The sequence below is a fragment of the Teleopsis dalmanni genome, chromosome 1 (assembly GCF_002237135.1).
Source record: "Teleopsis dalmanni isolate 2A chromosome 1, ASM223713v2, whole genome shotgun sequence".
NCBI lineage: Eukaryota > Metazoa > Arthropoda > Insecta > Diptera > Diopsidae > Teleopsis > Teleopsis dalmanni.
Genome location: NC_051846.1, coordinates 69199110 through 69204702, shown reverse-complemented (window position 1 = coordinate 69204702; position 5593 = coordinate 69199110).

Here is a 5593-nt window from a genome sequence, read left to right as displayed (position 1 = left end):
TAATTAGTAAAATAATTAATTGAACAGACATATAATTTCAGTAAATAATAGAGATACTAAACTATGTTTGCAAGAAAAAAATAATTGGGAGACATTGAAGTGTAGTGATTAGTTGCAGTGTGAACTCTTCATGAGATTAAATGCCTTAAAGAAATTAGCAAATAAGCTTAGGGCTATTCAACTCAAGAGTCTACTGTTGGCAAGCGAAGAAATGCAATTAGTATTTCATTCCTGATTAACATCTGTTTATAATAAACTGGATATGAGCTCATTAAAGTAATATAAAAACTTAAAATACGCTATTAAGCAGTTGATATGAATGGCTTAATGCGATTTTTTAGAGCCTCTTTCTTAATTTGTGCTAACATGCAGTTGTTCTCACGATAGTTGGGGGGTTTCTGCAGAGTTCCACCCATCTTACTGATTAATTTTTGTATTCCTCAAAAGCATTATAATAATTCTATAACTGATCTAAGAACAGCGTACCGCCCAGTGGGGTTAGTGATTACTTTAAGATTAGATAGTGTTAAGTAGGGTAGCCAGTCGGTTTTCGCATATATCTTCAGGGCTCTGTCCCTTATTTATTTTTTGACCGGATCTATTCCAAGATCTCTTAGCATGTCACAGTGCGGATGTACTAAGGTACTTTGAAGAGTATTCGGAGAGCCGGATTTTGAGCAGTTTGTATCTTCTGGATAGTAGAGTCGGCAGCTTTGCTATACACGACACACCCACAAAGTAGTGCTGGTGCAATTATCCACTATGAGACAGTCAGGTTTTCTTCTAATATGACTTTATTGACACTAAAAAGTGATATGATTTTGATGAAATGATTTACATTAGGTTTATAACTTTAATTACCAGGAAAAGAACATTCCTTTTAAATACATAAATAATAATATTAGAGCCTTGTTAATAGATAAACTAGAATTATAACACACAGGGTTCGAGTTCAAGTTCAACTAATGTCTGATAACAAGAACGGGTTTTAAGAAATGGCGTAATTATATCACAATATGTTTTATTATGATATAACATTATAACATCATTAATGTTATAGTTTTTGGCTTTATCATTTTTAAATATTGAATTATTTTAGGAATATAGGAAGAAAAATCTGGAGCGATGAAAGATATCTGAAGGGATGGATTTACTGAACTGGAACACACTAACCTTAGATATGCCACTGATATTAATATTATGTACGTATATTATATATATTATAATTAATATATATATTAATTATATAATATATATATAATATACATATTAATATAATATGTTTATAAATATATATAAATTTTAAGTAATATTTGCAATATTACAAATATAGTTTTCCAAAAAAAAAGTTAAATTTCAAATCATTTGTTATATTTTTTAGTTAATATTAAGACGGAATGAGTAATTAAGAATTTTAGGTGTGGTTAGACATGCAAGTATGAGAAAAAGAGCTTCGAGAACTATTGAAATATATAAAACTTTTTCTGATAGAAAAATCAAAGAGTAAAGAACAAAGAAATTAAATGTTTACAACTGAAGAAAAGAAATAAAAACGATGAAAAAAATCATGCCATAAAACCACATAAGGTGAACAGTTTTGTTAAATAATTGTATTTGTGAGATAAATTTTGAGAGCACGAAAAATGCATATTTCACGATCAAATTTGAGATCGCAAATTTCCTACCTTTAAAAATATTACTGCGTCATGTACTCAGAAAGAAAAATGGAAATAAACCAATTTTGGTAGGCGTACGTACGAGAAAGCAAAACATAAAGAATGCAGTCGATATATCTAACTAAGAGGGATCTTAACAACCTGATATATAAATTGTGTGAATTTTCGATCTTTAAACGTGATCATTAGCTATTTGAGAGGGCTGGCTCTATAGTTGTTAGATTTTAATTATTTAAAGGCTTATTGTTACTGATATATTTAGTGATTTTACATACCTGAATTTCTATGCAGAACTAACCGTACTCATTGGGAGAACTCCTGAAAAATTTTTTCTAATAAAATTTTCTTAGTTTAGTTAAATATTTTCCAGAGCACTTTTCATTATAAACATTTTTATATTTCAGTTTCTCCATGAGCGCACTGATAGCTGATCCTGCGCGAGATTTGTTTATTCTACAAAATCACCTCACATCATCATCAACACCTACACTACAGTCGTCACTTTCTGGCTCACAAAAACGTAAATGATATAGGGTTTTTTTTTGTATATTTTAGAACTTTTCAAGAAGCCACAGAAAAGAAAAAAATTTGAAAGAATCGTAAACGGAAAAATCTCAGTGCTTTGAGAATTTTTTGAAAATTTTGGAGTGTGGGTGCAGTGCGTCGCCACGCGCTTTGCTGTGAACATCGAATTTTCTTCGAAGTCAAGAACTGATCGGCGAAGATTTTTCTTGAAATTTCTTACTAATGTTTTTTTTTTGAGGACTATAAATAACACAAAAAAAATGTGTAAAAAGTAAAAAAAATCGTGAAAGTGAAAATGTTGAACTTTTTAGTGAACTATTATCATTTATTTTTAAAACTGTCAAAGATTTAATTTTATATAAATATAGTAGATATTTTTCTATATATGAATATGAATTTTTAGTGAAAATTTCTGTTGGCGAATGTGTTCTGAATATGACGAAAATAAAACGTTGCCAATGTTATTAAGAATTGAGATAATTTTTTTTAAATTTTCGTCTATAATATTGAATTTTAAAATCTTGAAATTTTTTGTTTTAGTTTGTGGTCTTTTATTTATATTCATTTAAAAAAAATATGTATATTTTTAAAAGTGGTAAGTTCCTAGTATTTTTTTTGCACCTTCATTATTCTAAAACTTAAGTATTTATTAACATTAAAAATATTTTATAGTATTAATACATGAGATTATATATATATGTATAGTCTTTTTGTTATATGTGGGTATATTATAATTTAATTATAAATCTACATTATCAATTACTTATTTTGGTTATATATGATTTTTATATATTAATTAAAAATGTATATAACATTTTACATACATACATACATAAAACATTTATATATAGATATATATATATATTATATTTAATCATTTTTGTAAAAATATTTTTGTGTAACTTATCTATATTTCTCTATTTATTTATATTTATGTACGTATATACTTATACTAGTATGAATATAAATTTGTATATACATAATATACATATTTAATACTTCAAATTTATATTAAATGAATTAAATATTTTTAATGCATGTTAATCTTTATATACAATAATTTTTTTTATATCTCCGTATTAAGCGTTATATATTTTCATTTATTATTTTTATTATTTTTATTTAATAATTTTTTGTATATCTCCTTATTGATCGTTTTATATTTTCATTTATTATTTTTATAAAAATATCTTTTCGTAATTCATATAACATTTTTCTGTTTATTTATTTCCATATACAAATATATATTAATTAAAATAATTTGTTTCTTATTGTTAAGTATATTTTTTATCACTCAAATAGCTTTAATACTTTTTAAATGAATACATTTAATTTATATATTATATTATTATTTAATATATTATTATTTTAGTTTTTCCTTTTTATACAAATAGCTTTCTGTAATTTATACACCTTTTCTAAATTAATCATATATACATGTAATTCATAGATATATGTAACGTATTAGTTTAATTAAAAATATATTTTAGATTTTTATTAATTCAGCAATATATAGTTTTTATACATTTTAAGCAGAAACATCTGTTTGTGTTTCATATATATTTTTCAATCCATATGTATACGTATATAATTAAAATACAAACATGTACAAAAATACATATTTATATATATAATTAATATATATATATATAAAATACATATATAAAATATATACAAATATGTATATATATATATAAAATGTACATAAATATATATTTATATATAATTATATATACATAAATATATATATTTATATATACATCAATTCAGTATTGACGATGTTCGTTAAATTTACATAATATAATACATATTAATATAAGTAAAAGTGTTGTCAATTAAATATTTTATGTAGTTATTATTATTTTGTGTATTATTAGATAATTACAAATTTTTTTAATATTATTTAATTAATTAATACACATTTATATATATTAATATATATATATATATATCTTTTTCTAATTAATACACATGTTCTAATACGCTTATCATTATGTATACTTATATATATTCATATAATAATTTTTAATTAATATACAATTATAATTACAATTATAATAATTGTTGTTAATTAACATATAAAATCCTTTTTTTGTATTTTGTATTTTTAAGTATCAATTTTTATATAAATATCTCTTAATATTTTATATTTAATTTTGTATATACATATATAAAATTTATAAACATGTAAATGTAATATATAATATAAGTATATATACGCACGTACATGTATTTGTAAATGGATGTGTATGCATATGTTTATATATAAATATATTATAGGAAGTTTATATGCATATATATATACAAATCTATGCGCATATATAAACAATATTTTATTGGGTGTGCATTATATAGTGATTTATGTTGTTTAGCTTAACCTAACCTAAGATCATATGCGAGATATTAAAGATTGACAATATTAAAAATATGCATAAATTAATATATTATATCAATATAATATTGAATAGATTGTAATATAATTGATCAGTTAATTAGTAGTTAGTTCATTATATTAGTAGTATTCATTATTGATTAGTATTATTCATTCATTAGTATTATTCATATTATTCATTATTCATTTAATTTAAAATTATTTAATGAACGATTTCAAAATTTTATTGTGATTATTTATTTGAATGTGGAAGACAGTCAAATTTTATGAAATTAATCAATGACTAAAATATAACTATATTAAAAAAAATTTTAAATTTTGATTCTATAATAGTATAGAGAAAGTGCAGTTTTTAAAAATGTTACATATTAGCAAATGAAGCAAATTTCACGGAGGAAATTATTAAAAAAACAAATATTTTGCCTAAATATTTTAAAATTGCAGCTACTTTTTTAAAATTAAATTAATACCCTGTTATTATATCTTTTGTATTTAAATAAGATCTGCATTAATCTCGAAATAAAGTATTTATTTACGAACCCATATTAAAATCTGTGTGAACGTATAGAACACAGTTATAGCGTATTATATATATCATTACACCCAGTTATTCTCTTACTTATGTGAATTATAAAAGTGTATTGTTAAAGTTATGCGCTAATCCACTTGCAGTCTACTTTTCTGGATGAAAATAATTACTTCAGAAGACAACACATTTGGGACTTTAATTAACTGAGCTTCTATGGAACTAAATACTATTGTTTAAAAATGTATAGTTCTTAATAAATTATATAAAAAATAATTACTTTCGTAAGGTACACTTTTATAATATATTGTACAACAATTTAGTTAAGGAATTATTTTTTCAGCAGGAACTCATATATTCTTCTAATAGTTTCAGCTCATAAGTTCATAAAATTAAACAAAAACGTTTACACTCAAGCAGTGTAAACATGTTTCACATAAGTATGTATCCAAGCGAGTGTTTCCATTTTTAGTA